Consider the following 14854-nt stretch of genomic DNA (forward strand, 5'->3'; position numbering starts at 1 on the left):
TATATATATATATATATATATATATATATATATATGTATATTCTCATTATATATTGAAGGAAAGTCTCATGGATGCTAATCATAAATGGAATGGAGAAGCGACTGAGCGCTAGCAAACAAAAACATAGAGAAACACATTGAAATGAAACTCGCACATGTTCCAATTTTTCGATGGCCAAATCCCCTTCCTCTTGGGAAAGAAGGAACTGAATGCGTGGGTGCGGGGGGGGGGGGCATTGGAGGTTTTTCCCGCTTCCTCTCTGGGCGCCGCAAACAAGGCATTCATTTGACGGCATCCAATGCGAGGGCAACGGAGGAGGGCAAATGGTGTGTGGCCAAAAGGGAGTAAAGAGACGCTCTCGGGGGATGACCGGGGCGAATAGAAGGCAGAGTAGGTGGTCCGGCCGCCCGCGGGCCGCGTCCCTGCGGTTGTTTTCCAAGGGGAAGAGGATCGAAATGAGAAGAGAGATTGGAAGGGATGTTTGTTCGCTGGATGTCCCGACGTCGCCAATCGACTCCATGATGACTCTTTGTGGGCCGAAACGATGGGAGGGGGGTTGGCAGGTCCCTTTGGGAGGGTAAGGGGTGGAATTCCTAGAGGGGAAAGGCACGCGCAGTAATTGATATCTTCCGAAGACTCTTCAGTATGTATTTCACCCGATATCTGTGTGTATTCTATTGAGGTTCTGTCCATTGGACACCAGGAACAGAGCATCATCATCCATGATCCAATCTGGATATTAATCTCCAGCATCCCTTACTCCGCCCAACGGGTCTCTATCGTCCGATTGCCTCTCATTGGCCCACGCACGTATTTTGCCTCCCTCACGTCAACTCCCATTTCATCATATTAAGTGCCTCACGAATTCATCGCATCTCGTTGTGTTCAGTCTATCCAGCTCCGTTTGTCCTCAAATTCCTTTAGCTAAAATATGAATATTTCAATTCTTATTCAGGTCACTTACTATAAATGCATATTACATTCCATAAATAAACCTAAAAATACTCGTTTGAACGAGAGAACCCCTGCGAAGGAATCTTAAATTTACAGCTCATTAAAAGGTTCAAATATTATTCCGTTATCAGCGATAATTATAAGGCACAAATATATCGAATATATATTCAATCCGTAAAACTAAGAATCAGAATGGAAACATATAAGAATTATTTAGAACATCAGAGTACAAACCATTGCAGCAAAGCACTAACATTAAATGACACTTGATTCAAATCAACTTAATGTACTACAGTCATCAAGCTAAAGGTCGTTTTGATAGGTGATGGACGGATTATAAACTTCATTGGGCTTAGTACTCCAAGAGTGTAGTAGAATGGTATGTTATATCCTTTTCCTGTGCCACCTTTGGTTTCCCCGGAAGATCTAATGACCGTAGGATAACACGGCTTTGCCAAAGCTGACGATGTCCAGAACTGTCTAATCCAGATTCGAAATCGAGGCTTTGAGCCCTCTGTTCTTTCCATTGAGGTAGAACACTCCCTGCTGTCGTATGTTTAAAAGGTGCGTATTAGCTGAGTCAATCCGTCTTGATTATTATCTTACATTATTTCTTACTTTAACAGTTACATTAAATGCATTAAAATCAGCATGGAATAACTGAATTTCTTTATTTAATGTACGAGCATGAAACTTTAAAATTGTTTCAGTGAATTCATGTTAAACCCCTCCAAAGAATATACTGCGAGAAACGACCAGTTTTATTTGAATTTCCATTTCGAAAGTAGCAGGTTTACCCTTTTTCGACAAAATAGTTCCCACCATTTAACAGGATTTGTTTTTTAAATAACTGCTGTAATTATAATAAAAAAGAATCACTCCACAAAAGCAATTATTTGCAGTGTCGAAGGAAGCAATTTGCTTAAAATAATAATCAATACAAGGTTGCACTATACATTTTTTGGGTGGTAATTGCATACTTACAAAAACCAAGAAGAGATAAATGGGTTAATTGGCGAAAACTGAGCCTGGTATCTAAAGTAACCCGTAGACCTGCTGGGATAATTGATTTTTATTTTTATTTTATTAGGTTATATACCGGTTAAGGTAGCTTTTGGATAGACACAGCTACCAAATATATAATTTGTGTATCTTAACAAAACAAAAAATCCAGTATCCTACTCTAAATAAGGTCCCTCTTCATCTCTGAGTAATTTCTTCCTCCTTTCATCCCGTCCAACGTCCCTATCCTGTTCCTTCCCTTTCCTCGTTTGCCTAACATTCTCCCCTCAGTTACAGTCTTCAACATCCCACTGCCGGTCAATACCACCTTCATCCACTTTTCCTGCCTCCATAGGATTTCTCCCAACAAACCCCTCTCTTCGCCCACCACACCAAGTACTTCCTCATTTGTTTTCTTCTCTGCCCATTTCACCTTGTCCATTCTTCTCCACACCCACATTTCAAAATCCTCCAGTCTACGTCTATCCTCCTGCTTCCATGACCACGCTTCCGCGCCGTACATAGCTACGCTCCATATCAAAATTTTTACGAATCTTTTCATAACATCCTTACTCAACGTCCCTGTCATCAACTCCCTCCTCTTTGTGAAAGCCTCTTTGCCTAGCGCAATTCTTCTCCTTACGTCCCTATTACTTTGACAGTGTTAGTCCAAAATACTTCTAAGATACATAAACTGTTCCACGTTGCTCTAGTATTTGCCCTCCTATTTCAACGTTTAGTCACCTAGCAATGCTTGAACCCCCTTTGCTGATTGACAAACAAAAGCTTAGTCATCAGCAAACCTAACTGATTTTACGAATTCCCCGCCGACTTTCATTCCTACCTACAGTTCTTCCAATTCCTCTTTAATCATTTCCTATACATACAAGTTGAAAAGCAAACGGTGATAATGGGTGCAACCCTGCCTTACACCTCTTCCTAAAACCGCCCATCCGGACTCCCCTTTCCCGACTCGGACCTGAGCAATCTGAGACACGTACAGGTTGCGAATTAGCCTACTTTCCCTCCAATCTATTGATATTTTCTTCAATATACTCATTAGTTTTTCCCAATTCACTCTATCAAACGCTATTTCAAAATCTACGAAACAGGCAAATACCACCTGGTTTTATTCCATATTTCTCTCGAATAATAACCTCATTACTGCAAGGGCATCACGCGTATCTCTCCCCTTCCTAACCCCAAACTGATCATCCCCTAAGTAATCATTTGCCCTAATCTCTATCCTTTTGTTTATAACCCTGAGAACAACTTTAGCTGCGTGTGATATCAAACTTATCGTCCTGTAGTCCTCACATGATGTAGCCTTTACCATTTTCGGAATAGGAACTAACACTGATCTCACAAAGTCTTCCAGCCAGATCCCTTCCTCATAGATACTACGAATCAGCCCATAAAGCCTCTTCCTCCCACATATTTCTAAACCTTTTAGTAGTTCCGTAGGAATGTTATCCACCCCCACGGCCTTATTTAGTTTCATCTCCCTAAATACCCTTTCTATCTCATCGTCGAGTATGGCTGGAACTAAGCTTTCTTCCTCTTCGTCGTCTTCCGTTTCTACATCTAACTTTGTTGGTCGAAGTTGTTTACTATACAGTTCTTTTCTATACTCCTTCAATCTCTCTTGTATCTTTCCTGCGTCAACAATTACCTTACCCGCATTCTCTCTAACTGTTAGCATAGATCTCCCTTTCTTACTTCCCGATAAACTTTTAACTTTGCTAAACAGCGCACCGATTTCACCCTTCCTCTGCAGAATTTCCATATCCTCGCACTGCGTCTTCTCCCATGCTTCTTTTGCTTAATTGGTTGCCCGCCTCAATTTATTGTTTAATTCCTTGTGCTTCATTTTTCCTAATTCTGTATTTACATTCTTCCATTTTCGCCGCTCATCCATCTTTGTGATCATCTAATCCGTGATCCATGGTTTCCTAGTCCTTTTAGCGTTAATTGTTCCAACAGTGTCTTTTGTGGCTTTCGATAACCCTTTCTTGATCCTTTCCCATTTTTCTTCGGTAGTACTTAGCTCTTTACCATCCTTCATGATTTTCTCTACCGCCTGTTTTTACTCCTTCCTTTTCAAACCATATAATGCTTCTGCATTCCATTTTCTAACTCGCCGCCCCTGCCTTATCTTTTTGAAACGGACGCTACATTTCATAACAACTAAATTGTGGTCAGAGACCGCATCCGCTCCCGGGAAGCTGTTCGAATTTATCACACAGTTCCTAAACCTCTAACCAGAATATAATCTAGTCGATACCTTTCTGAGTCACCTGGCATTTTCCATGTATACCTGCATCTTTTGTGGTGTCCAAACCAGGTGTTGGTGATGACTAACCCCTGTCTCCTGCAGAACTCAACTGCTTTCTCCCCGCGGCCATTCCGTTTGCTTAAACCGTAGTCCCCGATCTCGTCACCACCTCTTCCTTCGCCTACCGTCGCATTCCAATCCCCCATAACTATCAAATGTTTCCCCGCAGGAACACACGTGATTATGTCCTCTAACTGATCGTATTTCCTGTCAACCTCTTCTTCCTTATGGTGCCTCGGTAGCATGTATACCTGAATAATAACAAAGTTCGTCGGTTTTGCTTTTATCTCTACTATTTATAATCTATCCGTTACCTGCTCTATATTGAGTACAGAAGAGTGTAGAAGAACTGTATAGTAAAGAGCTTAGACCAACAAAGTTAGACGTTGAAAAAGAATATGACGTAGAGAAAGACAGCTTAAGTCCAGACATACAAGACAATGAGAAAGAAAGGGAATTAAGGAAGATGAAGTTAAATAAGGCCGTGGCGGTTGATAACATTCCTACGGAACTACTGAAAGGTTTAGAAATATGTGGGAGGAAGAGGCTATATGAGCTGATGGGTAGTATCTATGAGAAAGGGATCTGGCCGGAAGACTTTGTGAGATCAGTTTTAGTTCCTATTCCGAAAATGGTAAATGCTATATCATGTGAGGACTACAGGACGATAAGTTTGATATCCCACGCAGCTAAAGTTGTTCTCAGGATCATAAACATAAGGATAAAGAGGAGGGCAAATGATTACTTAATGGATGACCAGTTTGTATTTAGGAAGGGGAGAGGTACCCGTGATGCCATTGCAGTAATGAGCTTATTAATCGAGAGGAATATAGAACACAACCAGGAGGTATTTGCCTGTTTCGTAGATTTCGAAAAAGCGTTTGATAGAGTGAATTGGGAAAAACTAATGAGTATATTGCAGAAAATAGGAATAGATTGGAGGGAAAGGAGGCCAATCCGCAACCTGTACATGTCTCAGACTGCTCAGGTACTATTGGGGAACGGGGAGTCCGGTTGGGCAGTGTTAGGAAGAGGTGTAAGGCAGGGTTGCCCATTATCACCGTTGCTGTTCAACGTTTATGCAGAGGAAATGATTAAAGAGGCATGGGAAGAACTGGAGGTAGGAATGAAAGTGGGCGGGGAATTCGTAAAATCAGTTTGGTTTGCTGATGGCCAAGCTTTAGTCTGTCAGTCAGCCAAGGGGTTGCAAGCAATGCTGAGTGAATTAGAAATTCAGTGCGACAGGTATGGGATTAGAATCAATATTAATAAAACATATTTTATGCGATTTTCTAGAGAGAAAAAGGCTAAGCTAAACATTAAAATAGGAGGGCAAAAACTAGAGCAGGTAGAACAGTCTACGTATCTCGGTAGTGTTTTGAACCAAATCTGTCATAGTAGTAGGGACGTAAGGAGAAGAATTGCGCTAGGCAAAGAGGCTTTCACAAGGAGGAGGGAGTTGATGACAAGGACGTTGTGTAAGGATGTTAAGAAAAGATTCGTAAGAACTTTGATATGGAGCGTAGCTATGTACGGCGCGGAAACTTGGTCATTGAAGCAGGAGGATAAACGTAGACTGGAGGCTTTTGAAATGTGGGTGTGGAGAAGAATGGAGAAGGTGAAATGGACAGAGAAGAAAACAAACGAGGAAGTACTAGGTATGGTGGGCGAAGAGAGGGGTTTGTTCGGAGAAATTCTATGGAGGCAGGAAAAGTGGATGAAGGGGGTATTGACCGGCAGTGAGCTGTTGAAGACTATAATAGAGCGGAGAATTTTAGGCAAACGAGGAAAGGGAAGGAACAGATAGTAATGTTGGACGGGATGAAGGGAGGAGGAAAGTACTCAGAGATGAAGAGTGACCTGATGTAGGGTGGGATTTTGTGTTTTGCTGGAGGTCACAAATTGTTGAATTAGTAATTATGTCCATCCAAAAACCTACCTTAACCGGTAGATTACCTAATAATAATAATAATATATATAGGACGATGAGATTTTAAAAAAATGATGATGATGACAGGTAATCATCATAAGAAAAGGGATTCGCGAAGTAAATCGAGAATTGAAGCAGTTAGCTTTGCATTCCGGCCATAATATGCATACCACAGTGCTATCGACGTGATCGACGCATGGATAAGTGGAGCTGTAGATAGAAATCACCTCAAAATGATCCACAATGAGACCGTTCGAATGTGCTCTTAATTGAATGAACTCTCTCTGGCTAATAATTACCATAATTTCGCAAATTTATTTTCCCTACTTTTAATTTTACCTACACATCATACCGTATGCTAAGTTTGCCAAATATTGATATTTTTTTATCAAATCAGATCAGTTAATAAAATGTAACTTCAATGAAAAATATATTACGCGATTTTCGCTATGTTCTCAATCCCTCTACTTCAAAGTGACAAAATAACTATGTAATTCACTCGTGTCTATTTTATGAGATTATTCAATTCAGCCAAGTGAACTAGCGCCAATAATTAACAGTGATTTCCGCAAACAGTATCATGTCGTTCACCGCCAGTTTCATTATCTATGAAGGCTAGCATTGAAACAATTCGAGTCGTTTAACGAATTTGAAGATCGTAAAAGGCGAGGGAATTCTTATGCTATAACTTTATAGCTTTTTGCGTAGCCTAGCCACTGTTGGTTTTGCCGCCAAAAGAAATTTTCTTCCATCTTTGATCCAGCGGTTGCACTCGTGAAATGAATAGAGACGTCATCTTGCCTCACGTACAAAACAATAAGAAATCGTGAATGAGTTTCCGAGTATTGGGTGAGGCGTGAGTACTCACGGAACCCTCACGCCTCCACTCCTCATTTCAAAGGTCATTCGAGGAGGAATAATTCCCGGCTTTGGTCTAATAAACTTTGAAGGTTGATTTCAAAGCGTCTCCTATTACTAGCCATATCAGTTTACTTATCATCCAAACACACTTCACTGAATTTCGAATTAACGCTCGAACGAGTGTTTGCTGCTCAGGCAGAGGAAGCTGTGGCTCAAAGTTTCCCTCGAGAGAACACTCAATAATAGCGGTTGCTCACATCATTGTCCCAGGTCATAATTACTATGATTCGTAGCCATGGTTTTTCTATGTTAATGCATTATTGTCCATCATTAATTATTTATTGAATGAATGTAAAACTCCAATAGCCGTAAACAGTTTACCTTTCTAAACAAAGTACAAATGAAATTAGTTGGCTATCGCCACTAGTCAAGAAGAGGTAAAAGGTAAAAAAGGAGAGGATAAGAAAGATGAATACGAATACGAGTATTTCGGCCACAAAGTAGCCCTCTTCAGCGTACTGAAGGGGAATTATTTATGTCTGTGCTTTCTTTTTGCTAATTCTAGGATTACTTCAATTTACTTTCCCCTCCTTTGATAATATGTCTGTCCTTTTTTTGTAAAGAGTCCTTCTATTTTGTACTCAATTATTTTTTTACTTTACTTTTACTTTATTAACAATTGTTCTGTTTGCAAAATCCCATTTTATCTTTATTTCTGAAAACCCCTGTTTATATTCATCACCTGGTTCTCATTCAGGATTTTATTATCTGATTCCTTGTAATACAAGTGCATACATTTTCTTTAAATACAGGGTTCGTCCGGAAAATAAGTGTACTGAGCTCAGGAAAAAAAATTTATTACACTTTTACATATCTTAAGCTAATATTCCTCAAAATAGGACCCTTGTGAGTCGATACACTTGTTCCAGCGGCGTTCCCATTCCTGGAACGCTCCCGCGAAGGCATCATCGGGAACCCCTCGAAGACTCGTCGTCGACGTCTTCTCTGCCCTCCACGAACATCTTGTGCCACCGAAAGATCATGTTTCTGGACATGGCTGACTCCCCGTAAGCCTGGTTAATCATACCGACAGTTTCGGTAGACGATTTCCCAAGCTTTACCGCAAATTTGATGGAATAACGCTGCTCCAAAAACTTCGGCATCGCGTTCCGTGACGTGGGTCGAGCGTGGAGGTTCGCGTTAACAGAGCTCCTCACTACACCACAGCTCAGAGCCGACTGCCTTTTTCAGCGTCGCTTGCCAACATACCCCCCTCCAATCGCAGCCCGTCAGAGCGGTGCTGGGCGCGCCTGGAGCAGCGCGCCCAGCCCAGGAGTCAGTACACTTATTTTCCAGACGAACCCTGTATATGTCAATATCTTTTACTTCTCCTGTTTTTATCCTAAATGTCACACTTCAGCACTTCAGCAAGGTGTAATTATTATCTAAATTCAGAGTATTTGGCTGAAAAACAGGAAAACTGATATCCTTTCCCTACCTTATTACGATTAAAGCTAAGTAATTCGGGAAGTAAGAATAACACACTTGTACCTCCGAAAATTTTAAATGCATATCAGAGCCTACTGTGATATTAAGCGATATGGTTGACGCAACGAATCAATTTGTCAAACAAAACTACTTTTTCTCTTCGTAATAAATCCTCTTCCCAGACCTCACACCCTCAACCCATTCCCATCCCGCCCTTCGCCCACCGTAATCTGGTTCCCTGACATTTTGTTCATAGATTTTTTTCATGTGTTCCATCATAAAAATACCCTCAATTTTTATATCCACAGTAATATCATTTTTTTTAGCCTCATCAAAGAGTATAAAATATATTCAATTGTTCCTGGCTCAACCTTGGGGAAATTCATTTCAATGAAATTAAGAATACAAAGTAACTTTCCACTGTTCTTTATTAGCGTACAACCGGTTTCAACGCTGAAGCGTCATCATCAGGTACAAATTAAACAAGTCGCAGTCCACTTATATATCAATCATGAGGGAGAGGAGGGGTGGGTGAGAGAGGGGGGGGAGAGGAGGAGACGAAAGAAAATGGAGTTGCGATTGGCGTTGAGGGGGAGGGGGGAGAGGGGTGTTAAGTGTCAGGACAGGTGCTTGGTTGGTTTAGAGTGGGGTGGGATGGGGGGTTTGTCGGGTCTATCTGTGAGGGAAAGGGGAACTTCCAGGATCGGGGAGAGGTATTCAAACAATAAATCATTAACCACATGACCCGTTTTTAAGTTCTTTCTGATTTCAAGTTCTTCCCACTTGTCCATCCTCATTCCTTTTTCACTCTTGTGTAACAGTTCTGGGTTGAAATCACTCCCAAGGTTTTCTTCCCATAGATGTTTAGCGAAGTGTGATTGTTTGAGGTCACAAGTTCTAAAACAGCGTTTATGTTCCTCCGCCCGTGTCTTTAATGACCTCCCCGTTTGACCTATATATATATATAGCACCACAGTCCCCACAAGTTAACTTATACACACCACTTTTATTTTGCGTACATATTTTGTCTTTTGTGTTATTCAAGAATGATTTTAAGTTATTATTATAATAAAAAGCTTTTCGAAATTTCTCCCTAGGAAAAATGTTGGCTAACTTCTGTGAAATTAAACCATAATATGGGAGTTTGCACCATTTGTAACCTATTTCCTCCGTATTAACTGGTTTGAACAAAAGATTGTATGCTTTGGAGGAACATTTTCTTTGTAGCATTTTGTCAACTAAATTTTCTCTAAAACCATTTTTCATTGCTAAACCTTTAATCGTTTTGAATTCTTTAGCAAAATTACTTTTGGAAAGGGGGATGGCTAACAGTCTGTTTAAAAGGAAATGAAAAGTGGAAAGCTTATGCGATATGTGATGACGGGAGTTGGAGGGGATGATGTGGTCTGTGGTGGTACTTTAAGTATAGTATAGTATAAAATATCTTTTCAAGTTTTAATTTGAATGAAGTTATTACAAAATAGATTTTACCAAGCATTAATAACTATCAATCATTGGGATGTAATCTTTTTATTTTATTGACTTCCAACTTGTTAATCAATAATAAAGAGAAAACTCGTGCCAATGTTCTTAAGGAGGAGTTCTCGTTCGTTAGAATTCTTTTGGAAAAAACTGCATAATGCTCCTTCCTCTTTTTATTAGAGAGATAGATATGATTTTTTTTTAAGTTTTGATCTTTTAAAAATATAGGCTCTAAACCCAGCCGGGCGATTGTTTGTATTTTGAAGATGGCTTTAGTGTTCCGGATAACCCCATGTACGCTATAAGCGGCGCACGCAATCAAGCAATATGTTCGGCGCTGCCGTTGAGCCGCAGAGAACAGTGCTCTCAGGGTGTTCCTTCACCCATTTTTGGAGTCTTCAGTTGCTCTCCGTAAACGGGAAAAAACTCCCGAAATTTTCATTGACTTTCATTGACGTTACATTTCATTGGCAGTGAGTGAAATCTCACCTTGACCGGTAATTGCAAATAAGAAACGCATGGCATTGCAAAGGAAGAAACATGACTGAAGTGGAAGCGTGGTTTGCGAGAAGGAGACACTTAAAACTAGGAATGAAATATGAATTCTTAACCTAGCAGGAGAGGTGCCCGTATATAGATAGCCAATATCTCAGGTGACGCTCTGTTGTCAATCGGCCGAAGAACCTTAATGTGAATAAACGTGTGCTAGATTTTATCATTGACATCGCTACCAAGGTAAACTATATTTTAACCCTCTTTTATTCCTTGAGATGACTTCAGAGCTCTGTGAAGTTGTTTAGGTACTCAAATGGCATCGTAAAATTCCTCCTTCGCCCTTTGCGCCCAGGGAGGGCTCACCAAAGGTCGCTGAGCGAAGGTGAAACTTATCCCCTTATTTGATTTATTTTCATTTTAGCAATAATCCGAAAGCAGCCTCTTTTTTTGGTCTTTAGATCGGATGTTAAACAACAATATAACATAAAATACAAACACCCAAGCCTTAGGTGGGAAACTCACCTTTATATAGTTTTGTCTAAAAGTCAAATAAGCTCGGAAATGCGAAGTTCGAGGCCCAATCATCGTGTGACCCACCTACATAGAGGATTTTCTGGTCATTACAGCAGCCCTAGGCACAGAACAAGATGAAACCATGTTCTATTTTATACGTTCAGGCTTCTAAAGCATTTTATTGAAATCTATTTCATTTCATTCGTCATCTGGGACTAATTTCTCAGAGAAAGACACAGGCGCATAACCTCGGAGGGAGGGGAAGACAAGGCAGTTTTAGGTGTGTCCCCGGCCACATCCCCGAAGCCCTGACAACAGAGGGACGGATTTAGTCGCACGGAATTGACTCATGGTTAGTGCTATATCAAGATGGAAAACGTGTGATGAAGAACGTGTTCTTGGCGATATAGCATAGGTCCTCGCATGAAATACACGATTAAAATTAATGAAATTGTTTGTCAACGCATGTCTGTGGAGGTCTTCTGTGAAGAGAATCCGATGCGTATCTCCTCGTAAAATGGGATATTCAATGCAGATATCACAAAATTCATCATCCCCACCTATTCACTGCTTTTATTTCTATTTGCTGTCGGTACCACATTCCGTTTTTCACCTAGGTAAGCGGGATTAAAAGGATAGGATCTAAAAGTAACATTGAATTAGTTATTTATTCCATATTAAGGTCATGATATTCCTTCGGTCAAGTCGAAATTTCGCTCCATATTTTGACCTGACCCATTTTGTTTGGTGCATCGCAAATTCTTTCACCAGTAATAACAAGGATTTTTTGAAGTGGTATCCTTTATTTCATTTGCACGTACTGCCCTTTCAATTTGAGAAAAACGGCGGATAAAATAGCTTATTCCCTGCAGTAATCCTTTCATTATTTCACATAGTCTTTGGAGAACTATTTTAATGAAGCTATATGATTTTTGAAAAGTACACAGAATGATTAATTTTTTCTTATTATAAGGTACTTCAAAAGGATTCTGAATAGCCTGGTTTTACGTCCAGCCGACATTTATATTAATACTCTATCTCTAAAAACGCAAAAAAATGTCTGTTTATTATTATTCATATTCTTCCGTTTAAGTTAAGCTTTGAAGAACAACGATATATTTATTTGCCTATCATTAAAAGCACAACCCGACATCCTACTTTGCAACAAACCCCTCTTCATCTACGTATACTTCCTTCCTCCCTTCATTCCGTCTAATATCCCTATCCCATTTCCTCTCCTTCCTCGTGTTCCGAACATTCTTCCCCCTATCACAGCCTTCAAAATCCCCTTGCCTATCAAATGGCTCTTCATCCAACTTTCCTGCCTCCTTTGAGTTTCTCCCAACAATCAATCTCCTCTCCTCCCGTCGCCAGGCCTGGCATTTCCTCGTTTGTCCATCTTTCTACCCACTTCACCTTTTCCCTCCTTCTCCAAACCCAAATTTATTAGCCAAATAAGTATTGCGTTTTGCTTGCAGTACAATGGTGTTCTCTCTCTGTTATGCCATTATGTGGTCTTATTGCGAGTTGTAAGACTTCTTTTAGCATTTATAATGAGCGAATATTTCCAAATGTATCGATAAAAATGTTATGGGAAGTATATAAAGGAGATCTGGATAACTGGTGAACACATATCCATACTTTCCTTGCGTATGTAATTGTAACCTATCATATATTTTGTCAAACTATTTGACAGAAATATATATTGCAACTTTAAGGAATATATGTGACTACATTTGGCGAAAGAATAAATTCTTAAATTTATGCTAAATATTTTTTTTTTAATTAACAATAACCTAAAACGTCGCGAAATGCTTCATTTTGCATAGAATATTTTTATTTTGTTGGCTGATACAATGCAATACGTAGGCGTGTTTCAAGTGATCGCAGTTCATTTTCGAAACTTTTTTTGGGATTACCAGACGATAATAGCTCTAAATGCCTAAATAAGCGATCTCGTCAGAAGCTGCGAAACAATAAATGCTAAAAGATCTGCAAAATACGTAGCAGCATACCGTTTACACAAAATACCATATAATGAAAAATAAAATACACGAACGATAAAACTATAACAAGATCGTTAAAATTTTTAACGTTTTTAATACAGACGTCTTAATTGATGATTTCACCAACGATTTAGTAACATTTGACAAATCATTAAGTATGCGCCAGAATAGTAATATAGCACTAATATAATAGCACTAAATGCTATTAATTAAATGAAAATCATCCACTCCATAGCGGTAAACCTTGTACTACATTCCATGGTTTCCAAATCAGGAAAACGGCTCAGGCCATCGCTTTTTCTGAATTGCACTTAATCCTGAAGAGGAGTTGGAAATCAGATAAAAAGGGGATTACGATTCCAGCTTAGGCCGAGGAATGATTTGGATATACGCCGTGGAGTTTTCAATCGTGGTCTATGGCACATAGGGCGAGCTGTAAAAGGGAACAAGAACCTCTACCAGCCCTATCAATGGTTTTGGTTCATTTTTATTCCCTTTTTTGCATAACAAGAAATTAGTTTGTTTGGTGAATTAACCCTTGTTTTTAATTGGGTATTTCGCCAGCATGTGTTCAAATTTGCACGCTATTTGATATTTTTTAACGAGTACTTTTCCCTTCACCTCCTATATCCTCCCTTGTCACTCACCCTTCCTACCTGGTGGTAGGGAGGTCCCTGCCACACACCGTTCTGGTGGGCTGCAGGGTATTAATGTCGATACCTAACCTTTGCTATGGTTACCTTGATAATAACCCATAGTTTATAAATGATGGTCGGTTGGTTTTGATACGCTTCATAATTTTGACCTGTTTTTTTATTTTGTATCTACTTGTACAAAGCAATCCAATGTTGTCACCAGTGACACTGGAGACTTTTCTAAGTTGCCATCAATCCACTTTTGCATTCTACAATGCTTTCATTAATTTGGACCAATCTGCCCCATCCAACTCATTCTCAAATCAACGAATAAAATGAGCAAGTGTCATTTAAATGGAACATCTATTTCTATTTTATTCTCTTGTCAATCAAATTAGACCATTTGTTCACTTCCTCATATTGAACAAAAGGGTTTTATTAATTATATTTTCAATAATCAATTCAAAAGCGGACTCTCCCGATGAAGCATTGCGTGATTACGGGACCTTTCGATTCGTCGGTGGTTGGCGACGCACTCTGCACGCCGGCGTTCGGATTGTAACTACGAAAATTAAATGTTGCGACGAGAGAGATTCAATTGTTTATTTTTCCCGCCACATTTTCAAACGCTATGACTAACTGGGCTAAGCAATTAAATTACCGGATAAAAATGAATGGCAACACGTAACTGGGGCATGTTTAGGATCTTTCGCAGCAAATCGCTGCCGTGGCGGGTCATTCAAAATGAAAAGGGGGGGGCGAGGAAGCGTTCCATGGCAACGCGTGTTCATGACCCATTTCCTCTTTCTTGCGCATCCGAATGTTACAGGCATAAAATATGCTCATTTTTCAGTCATTAATAAGAAACGGACGCCGGAGGGTGCACCTTGGGACGGAGATAAAAACAGGAGGCTACTTCATTCGGGGGAGACGTGGATGAGCCACGGCGTTGCCGTTTCTGCCGAGGCGGAGTTTCGGAGATGGCGCCACCTCACGGCCCCACCCTCCCCCGCGAGCGATGACCCCTCAACGGCAGCCCAGATTCGGAGGTCTCGCGAATGGAGGTGAGGGTCACCCGAGCTAAAGAGACTAGGCGCATGGCACAGTTTGTGAATCCGGATTAAGAGGCGTGGGAGTCAGACACGTGCTTCT

This window comes from Hetaerina americana, unplaced genomic scaffold, assembly GCF_022747635.1.
Source record: "Hetaerina americana unplaced genomic scaffold, ioHetAmer1.1.p SCAF_25, whole genome shotgun sequence".
Lineage (NCBI taxonomy): Eukaryota > Metazoa > Arthropoda > Insecta > Odonata > Calopterygidae > Hetaerina > Hetaerina americana.